The 14,353-nt window shown below is 39.5% G+C and overlaps 1 protein-coding gene across 1 annotated transcript in view; it reads left to right on the top strand.

Annotated features, from left to right (window-relative positions):
* The window catches only part of PTPRN2 (protein tyrosine phosphatase receptor type N2), a gene marked incomplete at both ends in the record, with an annotated part of 647,832 nt that overhangs the window by 511,416 nt on the left and 122,063 nt on the right, over nucleotides 1-14,353 (top strand). The window lies entirely within an intron of this gene.

The raw sequence follows: 14,353 nt of genomic DNA, 5'->3' as shown, positions 1-14,353 counted from the left end.
GCATAGCTTCTTTGATTTGTTACTTCTAAGATCTTCCACTGTCTAATACCAGGTAGCCTTACCTGCTGGAACTCAGGGTCTTTCTTAGAAATGCTTGAAGCCCAGGCTCTCTTTTTGCCCCTTAGAGTTTCATACTTTTGGGGTGTAGTAGCTGAATGCTCTCCTTTTAAAGATGCCTTGTTCAAAATGAGGAAGCTTTCAGATGGAATCCATATAGAAAGCTACCTGATCAGAAACACAATTCCCACAGTCTCTAGCAAAGTGAAAGAAGTCCCACAGATGCACGGGAAGTGTGGGACTGTCAGTGCCTTGGACCTGTGGGTACTGTCTGTTGATGTAACCTTTGGGCTTAGAGTTCAATATCACACCCTATGCAGGAGAGAAGATGGAGAGAAAAGACTACAAAGAGCCTATTAAAGGGTGAGAATTCCTCCTTTTCTGTTAGTCTTGATATCTGTAGAATTGAGGTTAGATCCAGCAGACCCAGCTGACAGATGATTATACCTGAAAGAATTTGAGAAGCAAGTCGTTTTATGATAAAGAAATATTTTGTCTCCAATGCTAAACCACACTCAATGCCACTATGAGGCTTAAGGAAAATTTTACTGCTCCTGATCTAGAGCAATCTAGACTTCTCCTTTCTAATTATATATGTTCTAAGTACACTATATCTATACAGTTTAAAATTAAGACAGATTTTAAATCTAAAAATAAAGATGAGGTTTTGAATAGTCTCAGAAAAGAACAAGTTATTTCCAGAACTCATTCAACTTTTATGATCACTTCCATGTAATAAATGAAAGTTCTCCTAAAAATACTGATGTACCATTACCTAATTAAACTATTTCACACAGTACAACCTCAGAAGCCTGGATGCTTCTAGATTCAATCTCTAGTAAATGTACCTTCCCGCTGATAGAGCAGGGAGTTCGGAAAATACCTGATTTCAAAAAGTGCTGCAGCTGAAATTATCCTGTTTCTCATGCTAATACAGATCAGTCAGTATGGATGGAAATATAAAAGGTCAACTCAAAAAGAGAAAATTTGTCTTCTTGCCACGGGCCTTTATTTGCATTCCCATTGAACCTATTTTGAAGATTTTTTTCTGTGAATCTAATGAACTCTTGTACAGACCTGTGTAGAGGTGTGGATTTCAGAAATGTCCACAGGGCTCAGTGGAATGAGAGTATCTTTCCTGTGGATATGATTCAACCTTTCTCAAGGACTAAACAGAGGAGACCTGGTATCTGATTACATGCCACAAATCCCCATATTTAACTAGCACTTGGAATCAGGTTCCTCTGTGATCTCATGGGCTGTTCTCAGAAGGGATGGGTATGGGGCAAAAATTCTCCCAAAAAAAAAATCAGCTGGACCTTGATGTACGTCTTACCTGTCTGATTTCTGCTAAACTTTGCCTTCTCTTGGTCACAGACTCTTTAAAGGAGGTGTGAAAGCATCATGAAAAGGCCTCAGTGGTACCACCAAGCTGGCAAGGTGCTCAGCAGCTCACTTGCAGGTGACACAGCACAGTCCTGTGCCCAGGTGGGCCATCACCCCAGGTGAGCTTCCACAGCCAGGGACACGATGTAGCTCCTCTGGCCTCTTCTTCTCTGACCAGGAGAAATAAGGTCTGGTCCTTGGCACCTGCACACCTCAAAGAGAAGGAGTACCTCCTAATCACAACCTGCAAGGGTAGTGCTACTACAGTTCTTTTAATTTTAATGTATATTGTATTTATAAGTAGTCAATGGCATGCGAGGATTAATGATTAAAGCAGCATATGCTGGTTGATTGTTAGGAGTAGTGCTATTAAAAGTGAGTGCTCCAGCTATAAATGGATGCAATTTAATGGATAGTATTAGTAGCAGAGCTGTTCAGCTGAAGCCATGGCTAAAGGGACTCTGGTTTAACAACTTTCTAATTACATCTATATAAGCTGGGTCACTTAGCAGCAAACTGACAGGTTTACATTCCTTATATACTAGGTATTGCTCTGTGTATTAGCCCTACACTAGAATTGCAAATAGAAAATAATTGGGTTGCTTTTTTAGCCTCCCCAAATGGTTTAAATTAATGGCAGTGCAGATCAACACAATGCCTTCATGTGTGTGATTTTAACCTTCATTGATTTTTGCAATTCAGGGCAGCATGACATTGGCTAGAGAGCCATGCTGATGTGATGGCTGCCGAGCTGAGCGCTGAAAGGAGGTTTACGCAATATTAGATTAGTTCCTGGTATTCAAGAGCACACATTATGGAAAACCAAAGGCTCAGTTCTCCAAATTATAAGTGTTTGGTGTTATTCCTCAGGGCAGAGAAATTTTTCTGTCATTCTGTTATTAAGTATCATTCTGTTTATGAGCGGCTGGCAACAGCTTTGCGCAAAGGCTTGAAATCCCTGAAGGAAATCTGATGCCCAGCCGAGATGCATCAGGAAAGTTTTCAGAAAGGATAAGCAGGAAGGTTGCAGTAGCTATAAACAAACAGGCTCGTGGAGGTTGTACCTAGCATCTTCCACATATAGTGCACTTTAAATTGTATTAATTGCAGTCGTGCCTGTTACCATGACAGCTAGGTGCTACAATTACCTCGCACCTCAGGGAATTTCATGCTTAGTACAGCATTCAGGGTCTACTTCCCGCTATTTCATTTTTATTTCGCTAGTTTTTTTGTACTTTGGAGAAGTATTGTAGAAAGCAGAGCAGAGATGTTCCTTGAAAGAAAAATGCATCTTTATACTCACAAGGCACCGCGAGCCCTGTTTAGCCATGTGCTGAGGAACCAGAAAAACATAATGATCTCTGTGGGGATCAAATGCAGTGAGTGAGGCTGAGGTTTCCTTTATAACTGCCCAGGATGGCCAGGACTCATGAGAAGTGCTCCTCAGTGAGAGGGACATGCTGCACTGTGAAATGACTTTGACAAAAAGCTTTACGAGTGAAAGCCACAACATCCCCTCATCCAGAGGGATTAGCCTGAGGTCTAGGTGTGAGCTTCTGCATAATCTAGGCATTCAGCTTCAGGATAAGGCCACAGCAAAAAAATATATTTAGAAAGAATGTCCTTTTCCACTGGGATACTTTTGAATTGGAAAGCTGGTTGCAGTAACCAGGTGTGCTGGGCACTGGGGTATCAGAGCAGGACAGGGATCACAGTGCTGCAAACCCAGAGACAGAAGGATAGGAGAAGGAAGAGGCTCACTCACAGTACTTGAGAAAATACATCTGTTAATCCCTTCTTTAAGGTGTTAAGCAGGCTCAGCTGTCAAGCAAGCCTTGTGCCGGTGATCCACTACAGCATATTTCCACAAGTAGCTGATTTGAAGCTCACTTACTGTACAATATCACTTTGAAGAGTGTTGTAAACAAAGTGATATAGGCTAGGCAACATCCTCTGGGCAAATGTGAACCCTTTAGACTGAAGCTGGGGATTCAGGCATTTACACCCAACCAGCAATAGTTCATGGATCAGGTTTCCAACCTGACGTAGTAGCAGTGCCATTTTATTCAAGTCTGTCAGCATTTTCACATCATAAACCTCAGTATTGCAGTATATCTCAGCTGTTTAATCCCTGAGAACTGAGACTTGGCATATAAATTGCTAACCATATATTAATTTGAATAGAAGAGGATAAAGCTATGTCTAAATTATACAACAAATTATATTGATTTTATTTCTGTTACACACACACGCTGTCTGCTGAAGCCCTGTAAAATATGTTTTTCACTACAAGGAATTGCATGTTCATTATGTTTGATGTGAATTGATGTCTTTTATATTGTTTTTAAATGCTTTTGAAATAGCCATTTTGTTTACATTGAATAAGCTTTAGCTAATATTCTATTTCGTACATCATTACTCACTAATATTAGAATGGCAGTTGTAAACCAAATGTAGATTCTTTGGCTTTGGTCTTGTTCTTAATCTATGTAAAGGTTTGCTAAAACTTTATTTTGAATCTGAAAGCCATGTATTACAGTATTTGCTGACAAAAATGCACATGTCAGTGAGAGCCCAAAAGATTATTATTGTTCAAATGTCACAGCATTCAAATATTGGAGAGATTTCTAACAGAAATGATAAAAATACATTTTTTTAATCTTGGGTATTTACAGAACATTGGTTATGTTTTTGACCTTAATCCAGTTGCTGGTACGTGTTTATTTACCTGTGTGCTGGGAGGGGACTTGATTGATTATTTCTTTAAAAAGGTGGAGGAAAAATCCCTGGCAGACAGAAAAGAACCTCCAGCAAACAGAAATTATGTATTTAGGATATGTAAAACATAAGTGTGCTCCATTCTGTATGAATACTGCACTCACATGATAGCTTGACAAAACCAAATTTACTTCACCTGCCTTCTAATGATTTTTTCTGCATTCTAAAAAGATAGTGCTATCATAGCCAGAGTGAGTAACATTTGGTATATTAGCATATACCAGTCCAGAAGTCACTGTGTTTTCTCATGACTAGGGAGGTTTTACAGAGATGCTAGTTCAGACTTCACAATTGTGAGATAAGTCAGATTCTCCACTGATCTAAATCAACTCAGGGCTTTCTCTTTCCCCCCTCAACATATACTGCCGAAACAGACTACCAAGAAATAGTGGTTTTCAGCCAAAAAAACCACAAGTCAAAGTCTTTGGGGATGAACTGTCTAGTAATGAGTAATCCTGAGCTCCAGGTACTGTTACTTAGCAACTTCTGAGAAAGGATTAACCTCCTGTTGGCATCCCTTGCACTGCTTTTTGTACTCGTTCATATAGTCAGGTGTAAGTCCCCTGCAGATCAATCAGAGATTTCCCTGAAAGAAATCCAAGTCTTGCATTGCACGGCCTGTGCAGTGAGCTGGGTGCAGCTGAGATAAACTGAGCAGCAGTCCCAGCACAGCACAGTTGATCTGCCAGTGAACAATAATGTGGATGTACCTCAAACACCTTTTCCATGTATAGATCATCTTACAGGGCATAATCCAGGCCTTCACTATTATAATCATTCCTAGTTAAATGTGTTTTAATATGTCTGGTAATGTATTTGTTATAGCACATAAACCAGAATAGCCTGCCACATGTGCAGTTACTTTTTCTCTCAGATTTCCAGGCTACTCTTCAGTCAATCTCACCAGCTGTTTAAAAATCCTCAGCAATATGCCAACTTTCCCTTTCTTCTGCTGCACCCCCCAAAAAAGAGTATCCTTTAAAAAGTCATATGTGGCAAACTATGTTAGACAATAGAGTGCAGTGTGGAGACTCCTTTGGAAATGAGACTCACCTGTAGGTGAGTGTTGTCTATTATTTTGTTATCTGTTCTTCTGATGTAAATATAAAATCGCCATGAATATAAATGGTGGTTTCTTGAGAGTTGTCTAAACAGGAAAGAACAGACTCTATAAAAACCAATTCATTTGACATGACTGGTAAAATTCCTTATGCTGTGGTAATTTGTCAGAACCATTCTTTCTCCCTCAGAACAAAATTACTGCTTTCGCAATTGCTATACTTTTTATTATCTTTTGTATAAATAGTTATATTCACCATGTTAACTTTCACTTAACATTATTCGGGGTCACAGAAATGGTGATTGGAAGGGACATGAGCAGGTCTAGGCCAAACTTCAGTTCAAACTGCAGCTACCGCCAGCACATTCTCAGGTGTTTGGTCCTCCTAAGTCTTGAAAACGCCAAGGGTGGAAGTTCCACAGCCTTTTTTGGGCTATCCTAATCTCCCAGGCTGCAGCTGGTAACCACTGTCCTCATATGTCATCTACCACTGCTGCAAAATTTTGGCTTTGCCTCCTCTTTAATTAACCCTTAGGTGGCTGCAGGGTGCTATAGATTGCCCTTTTAACCCATCTTTACCAAGTGTTCAATTAATTTAAGAGTACAAGCATTTCTCTAATGTGCTTTTCATTCATGTTGTTGTTTCTGGCCTGGCTGTTCAATTGCTGTGTATGCTCTGCTCAAGCCACTAAGGGGAATTTTCTCTACAGCTTGTTCCTGCAGTTTTTTGTACTACATCTTTTCTGGTGTCTGTGGGGAACACAAGGCTAAAAGCATCTGTGCAATCAAAAGGTTCCTCCACCTTCTGATGACTGACTTCAGTAGGTGGAGATAAAGATTTCAGTGATAGCAATAGGAAAGGCCAGGCCCAGGTTGTAAATGCGGGTTAAGAAGAGCACCACGGTAATATTTTGCTCATCTGTTTTGGCACAGAAACAGTCAAGAAAGATTAGGCTCAAAGGCTTCCTGCCTTGGTTTTTTTCCCTCACTTTCATTAACCTGGATGGCCAGCAGGTGATAGCAATTTATGCAAATCCTTTTCTCTATACAACATTTTACCTTTTGACAATAGGCAACCAAGCAGATGACACAGCCACAGACAAGAGGGTTTTGAAGACCCAATTTAAAATCTGAGATACCATATATTTTTCAAAAGCTTTTATAAGGATAAGATAAGAGTATAATCCCTTAGTTTGGTGCAAATATTTTAAGACTTTGTGTTTCTAAAATCCAATTTGAATTAGCCTTAAAATTTAAAGCTGTTTATGTCTACTGAACCAAAAGGCACTGTGTGATGCATATAATAGAAAATATTGTACAGTCGCTCTATTTCTCCTTCTGACACTGGTCCATAGTATTTGCCAAGAAAATCATCCAAAGGCAAAATGTTGTAACTTCAGGAAAAAAAAAAAATTAAAAGCTAGTCCCTTTACAACAAAGGACTTACAAAGCTTCCTTTTCTTTGGGCTTCTCTAGTCTTACAATTTATTAGGAACATTTGTCCTCAAATATGCTTAGGATAAACTTGACATTTTGGGTAAAGTTATTTCCAATAGCATGTTGTATAAAATGCATCTTGATGCTCATAACAGCTTGGACAAGTCTGCTGCACCTTTGAGAATCAGCACTTTGGGAATCTGCATGCTGATGTGACTTGTGAGAGGAGGGCCCAGCATGTAATGAGATGTTGACTTGCTCTCACTTCAAATCACACATTATTTAAGAAACAAGAGGAAAAGGTTGGGCAAACTATCGTGGATTCCTCCACTCCCAGTCAGCCTGCCTATACTTTTTCCTGAAATAGGCTTCTCTGTCAAAGTTTGCCTACTTTCAGGATCTGTCAATTTTTCAACAAAACTCCTGATGCTTGAGGTACTGGAGTAAATTACCTCTTTGTGACTTAGAGCATTCCTTTAGATACAATGCAGATTTAATTTCTCACAGATATGGTCAGAATAATGGGGACACAATTCATAAGCACTGTTTCTGAAAGTAACTTTCTTCTATGTGTAATAAGTTTAAAAACTCTCAGTAATGACAACTAGTTTATTAACCAAGCCTACATGTGAGAAATTCACCATGCAGGTTACTCACTCAGTGAGTAGGATTTGCAGATACAGTAAATGACCCTTAAAACTGACCAGGAACTGCCTAAGGAAGCCAAAGAGGATTAAGTCACATATCTTTAAGGAAACACAGAAAATCAGGAGATCAAGATGGGAATTAAAACCTTGAAGCTTATTTTACTTGTAGATTTTTATCCACCGGACAGATTTCAAGAAAAAGAAAACAATAGTAGTTGGAGACATTGTCCATGAACAATGCCTTATCTTCTGACCTGTAGATCACCAAGGACATCGGACAACCAGATTCAATTTCCATGCTTTGAGAAATATACTGACATGTCTGGTCTCCTGGAAGTTGTTGTAACTCACCAGCATGTTCTCAGATGCTTTCTTTCAAGCTGTCCTGTTGAAGTTGTTGCATTGTACATGGCGTAATTAAACGATTGTTGGGCTAGAAGGGGCCAACATCATGAAATCATATATTCATGGGCTGATTTGGGTCAGAAGGTATCTTTAAAATCACCTAGTTCCAACCCTCCTGCCATAGGCAGGCACAGAGGGACACCTTCCACTAGAGCAGGTTGCTCAAAGCCCCATCCAACCTGACCTGCAACACTTCCAGGGATGGGCCATCCACAGCTTCTCTGGGCAACCCATTCCAGTGTCTCACCACCCTCATCATAAATAATTTCTTTCTTATATTGTGTCTAAATCCAAACCTTTTTATTTTAAAACTGCTACCCCCTTTCCTATTGCTAGACCTTTTTTTCATCTTTTTAAAATGCCCCCTTCAAGTAATAAAAGGCCACAGTAAGATCTTCCCAAAGCTTTCTATTCTCCAGGCTAAAAACCCCAACTCTCTCAGCCTATCCTCATAGGAGAGAGACTCCACCCCCCAATCCATATGTGCCCATTGCTAAACAAGTATACATATGGCTAAAACAAGATAAGGTAGAAGGAAACTGCAGCAGTGCCTTTGACAGCCTTTATAGTGGCATCTCCCTGAGTATTTTTGTTATTTCAAAATTCATTTTAGCATGGATTACAATGTAAACCTGTGGATACTAAAAAGCTAGAAGATAGATTTTTCTAGCTTTCTGCAGCCGCCTGTGAAAGCCTCCTTTCTCACGCAAACTAGCTGGGAAAAGGGTTTGAGGTTTTGTAAGCTATTCCACAGGTGCAAGCTGTTTGCGTCTGTTTCCCACATTGGGAAAAATATTTTGGAAATGGGTGTTATACCGTTCAGCCAATCACTCTGGGAGTCAGATGGTCAAGCACCCAAAGGTGTTATGCCACTCTTGCAAACAAAGCTATATAAGCTGATTTATATAATTAAATATAGCCATTTTTGGCCATTGAACCCAATCCTGGACTTGCGTCGTTCTTCGCCGTTCTTGGTGCAACAGTGACATGAACCCTATCCTGGGTGTCACCAAATCCCTTTTAAAAGTTGCAAAGATCCTCCTGGCAGAGTGCAATGAACACACCTGCCATCTGCTTCCTACATCTGTAAGTGATGCTTGTGTTCAAGGGCTAGTACCTGTTACAGCTACTTTGGATTAAACTGCAGAGATGACCTAAAAACTGGTGGTTTAACAAAAGAGACACTTAAAGCAAATGGATAATCAACGAAGCTTTATTTACAGGGTATTGGGCCATTATATTAATGTTTTAAATATATGGCTTTTTGTGTCATTCATCTGTGCCCGAGTGGGAAAAAATCCATTAACAAGTGTAGCTTCCTAATGAAAATAATATGAATAAGAAAAAATCTTCTTAGCTTTAAAAGTAAATGTCACTATCTATGTAAAAGTTAGTCTTTTGATACTGTTTGTGAGACCAACATCTTATTGAATTACCTTTGTGCTACTTTTCTGCTCTCTAAACCTCACTCTTCAAAGCTTTGTGGCTGCCCATTGCTGTGTGAATAGGCTTATGGATGCTATGAACCCTTAACAAAAAAATCCATTATAATGATACTTTGCTGTTTCAAGGATATTCACTGTATGACAATCCTAATGGTTCTGGTGAAGTAATAGGTATGGAAATGCTGGGTAGAAGATAGCTTCTCCCTACTTGAGCTGCTATATGAAAGGTTCTGGCTCTGGTTATTGATGATCTAACCACCTGCAGCACTTAAACTTGTTTTTTACTTTTGTCCCCAGCAGTAGTCCCATTGCATTCAGTAGGACTGCATACATGATTAATCTGATCAAGGTCTAATTAGTGAAAGAAGTGCAGCCGCTGGTGCTGCAGACAGAAGGCTGTGCCCTGAGCCTGTCTTCCAGACACATTTTTAACCCCCGTACCTTTATCCATGCACCCACACAGGCACAAGCTGCATGCAGAATGCTATTCTGAACAAGCATTTAAATCCAGATGTAAAATAGTTTCATGGTTTGCATCCTCTAGAGAACCAGACAAAAACTGGGATTTTGATTCTAGAATATTTCAGTGGCCTAATCAGGACCATTTGGTGAATGCAGAGATCCCTTTCAAGGGGAAAGTAATCAGTGAATATTTATTTGTCCTGCTTTTGAAACGACAAGAACTTCTTCAGTCAGCAGTTAAGGGCTCGGTTCCTCCGTGAATCAATTAAAGAGCAAAGTTACTCTGGCCCTGTGTGGAGCCACTGGAGAAAGAACAAGATGTGTCTCCTCAAAACACTTCAGCCCACAGCCAGGGCAGACTCATTATTTTCAATAGCCCAAGTAGCCTACAGAAATTAGTTACCCAATTTAACCAGCCAGGAAAGGTGCCTCAGGTTGGATAATCTCAGTCTTTCAAGTCTTTTGCTGCTGAGCTCCATTGCAAATGCACACTGATGGTAATGATTATCTGCAGTATTTAGCACTGCATGTTTTGCAGAATAAAAATAGCTTTGGGGTCCTTTGTTTTTTGTTAAAACAGTCACAGTCTGATATGCCAAAGATGCTTTTGTCCCATTTCCTAATGTGACAGTGTAGAAGAGGCATTTAAGCTCTGGGGGAAATATTAAATGAATATTTTAAAGGGGCTTGCTTTTTCTGTAAAAACTGTTAGTGTTTAAAAAAAAAGAAGTCCACCTATATTTTGATTCTCAAGCTCCAAATTATCATGCAGCTATTAAATAGTTGAGTAGGTAAGCACTGGGAGTAAACTGGAGAACTGGCTAATGCAACAACTGGGAAGTAGGAGAGTTGGCTGATGAAGTCTCATAGCATGAGTGTACCTAACATGGGTAACTGCATCGAGATGACTCCATAAATCATTCTGTTCATGGAAATGCTGGTAAGTCCTCAAAGCATTGTGAGTTTTTGTGGGCACTGAAAAGTCATGCTAAGTGAATATTCATGATTTGGTGTTGACAGTGACTTTCTTTCCAACCTTTGACAAATTTCCCTCATTCAGTCAGGATGAGGAGCATAACACTGTGCTAATTAAGTGCCCAACTAAATGACACAAATTGTGAGTATGTAATAATTAAAAGGAAAAGTTGGTATAATAGTTCAGATAAAAATTTTCAGATTCTGAATATTTGGAAAATATTTATGAATTATAAATGAACAGCTAGAAAATTAATTATTGACTTGTGAATTATTTACTAACCAGAACAGATGTTAAAGTTCTGCATTATTTATTATGATGCATTTATTTCAGTGCTGAGTATAACCTATGAAAATAACAGTGATATTAAAACTGTATTATTTAAACAGGTTGATCAGTTGTAATTATTATCCCTATTTAACAGGGGAGTCAACTAAAAAACACAGGGAGGGAGACTTTCAAAGTGCTCACGTGGCGAGGGTTCCACAAGTCTAATAAAAATTAATGAGAGTTGCACTTCTGAATCCCTCAGGTGCTTATGAAAGATCTTTCACTGGGAGGTTAAATTTCATTCCCAGGAGAAGTCAAGAGCTTGAAATACAGCCTGAGAGTTCTGATCCCAACTTAAATTTGCTACTGATTGTATCCAATGTCTCCTCTGTTTTGGGGCTGTGGTTTTTGTCATGCTACTGGAATGTAAGAGTCATTAGATACCAGGCTTTCCTAGCTAGACCAAGCAGTTCATCCCTCTGACCAGCCTGCAGGTAGCAAATTCATTGTTCAGATATTCATATGTTTGGGCTTTGCCAAGCAATTATTATGTCTTTATTGTTTTCTCTTTCTCCCCAAGACTGCATTGAAACAGAAGGTTCTTTCTGTCATTTTTTAATGAAACTAACCATCCCTTAGCAGCCATCTCATTAAAGGCTAGATTTTTCATCTTATGGGTGGAGTTGACTCTGCATATCCATGACATATTATAAGATCTGAGGAAGATGATGAAATTGCAGTGTTGGCACTGCAATGATACAAGTAACCATTCAGCCATCCTGAAGATCTGTTAGAACCCTCACACACACAACAAACACCCCCCACCAAAAAAAAAAATTCATTTTTGTCCCTTACTGTTTCGGTTTTGGTATACTTCACAAAGCCACCTTTGTTTGTTACTGCTTTATGGCACTTGTTACAGGAATCTATCTCAACGTCTGTCTATCAGCTGTGATATTTAAATTAACTGCATTGTGTCCCTCTTTCTTATTGTTCATCCAGGTTAAAAATACTTGGAAAATACTTGGATATCTTGCTTAATTTAATTTTATTTTTTCTGTGCCTAGTCTTATTTTCAAATTTTTGTTAGTAGTATGCTATCAAAGTCTTGCAGTAAGCTTGGAGATGTGACCCTACATTCAGTGAGTTCATGTTACTTCTGTTAGCTAGAAATCCACGCAGTCCGGAGGCAGGTCTCTTTTGGTGGTCCCAAAGGGGAGTCACACTTTCTTCGAAAAGGATGTGCCACTTTTGAATACCCACCTATAACTTTTCAGCTTGGGCCACAAAGAAAAATGTAGAAAATGGCTATGGTAGCACAAGAAAACTTGTATATGTTATTTTTTTCTTCTTCTGGTTTGTATTCATCTGTGTAGGGAAACAGATGTTACAATCTTCACAATTTATATGGTAACTTTTGGCTAAAAACTTGAATGCATTTTATAAATTTTAATGAATTGAACTCTACAACAGCCTTGTGAGGGATTGAAGTTCTGCTATGTCCATTTTACAAATAAGAAAAGTGAGGAACTGATAAATGTAATAACTTGAGAAAGATTATACCAAGTGTCATGGGCAGACATGGGAAGAAAACTAGAAACTCAATGCCCACTTATTTACTTCACCTTCCCAAGGTCCAAAAACATATGGAAATCTGTAGAACAAAATGCTTTGCTGTCACTGCTGGCTCTGGAGGGCTTTTTATGCTGCACTGATGAGATCTGGCTTGAATCTGAAGATGGAAATCAGCCTGTCCTCTTCCCATTCATCCTTTCATCTCCACTGTGTGCCAACAAAATACTTTCGTTTGAAAAGGAGAGGATAATGTATGAAATTAAATATTTTAATGAGGGGATGAGCGCCTTGAAGGACTCAGAAAGGGCTGGTAAACCCTGTAGTTAAGGAAGGTTTTGATTGTCCCCCTCATCTGGAGTAGGTGCACTGATACCAACCCAGCAGTGGATTTATTGGTCCAGCTGTGCAATGGTTTTATGCCAGTGTGATTCTCCTTGTGTAGCCAGGCTGCAAGAGGATGAACAGGGCTCTCCATGAAGGTGCCTTGTCCTGACCCCAGACAGGCATCTTGTTTCTCCTTCTAGTGTCCCAATGAGCCCATGAAATGCACAGTTCCCCTCCTATCTCCCTAAATCCCCCCAGCTAGCAGCTTTAGCCTATACCTACCAATAAAAGCCTATGATACCAACTATGTTAAAATCCTCCAGGCTTTAAAATAAACCTGTTGTTGTTGTTGTGCTGATGATATTATTAGGCACATGTAAGGAAATAAATAAAATGTTTGCATCTTTTATTTTTCCAGAGGTCTCTGTAATCCTCTTTAACTTCAGTTGTTAAAAAAAAAAATATCCTGCCTTTTCTTTAAAATCAAATGGAGGCCTATTCTTATTGAAATGAGGTGCATAAATCATTCTGCCAGGACAAGTTGTTCAGATCTGATCATCACAAAAAAATAATAATAATCTGCTGTATAGAAATTAGTGTGAGCACACATTTTCTACTGTGAGGGGCGAAAGTGATCTATAGCAAGAAAAAATTCTCTGCTGGGATCCTTTTTAATAAAGAGAAGCAGCAAGCCACTGGAGAGGTGTTAAAGTCATAGCACATCTTAGTCACAAGGTTTAAGGCTGAACTCCAGCATAAGAGATATTAAGGAATGGTTTGGTGTTCCTCTAAGTAAAATCTTTTGCACCACACATACTTCATAACCATTTAGAGAGTTTTACTGGCAAATAGATTGTTATTAGTATTTTAAATTAATGTATATCTAAGAGTCCTTGATTTTTCTCAATGATAAATAATCCAGCAGTTCAGTAGATGATGAATGTCCCTGCTCTGAGAAGCTTGAGAGCTGACACTCTGAGGAAAATGCATAATGCAGCTGCTGCCCCTGAAACCTGGGGCTGAATTCAGTGCAGGATTTAGGAGCCTACGTCCAAAACTGTAGTCCAGCTGCCCTCACTTCTCTCTCCTTCAATGATTGCCTGTCATTATACACATCTCAGAAGTTCTAACGAAGACATTATGAAGGTCTTGTAGCATTTGTGTTTGATTTCTTCAGTGGTCACATGCAGACAGTGCCTGGTGAGGGCAGCCCAGTGCCTTTGGGAAAGCTTGTCTGCAGCATCCAAGAGCACTCTGAATCTGTTCATTTATAACAAAATATCAACTTTTTAAACTGCATTTACAATTATTTGTGTTATCCACATCAGGTCTCTCTGCAAGTGAGCCTGGCCGGCCAGTTTGTCCCATGATGGCCACACAATGTTTCTGCTCAGAGGTGGTGATGGGCTCCAGCACTCGGGCACAGCCACTTCTCCGTGTGAGAGCTCAGAGATGTGCTAAGGCACGAGCTCTCCCCACTCCACCCTTACTGGCTTTTCCGATGCATGAGTCTCAGCATGTGACAAAAAGT

This window comes from Coloeus monedula (assembly GCF_965178545.1).
Source record: "Coloeus monedula genome assembly, chromosome: 1".
In the NCBI taxonomy this organism is placed as follows: Eukaryota; Metazoa; Chordata; class Aves; order Passeriformes; family Corvidae; genus Coloeus; species Coloeus monedula.
This window is presented reverse-complemented; position numbering and strand designations above follow the sequence as displayed.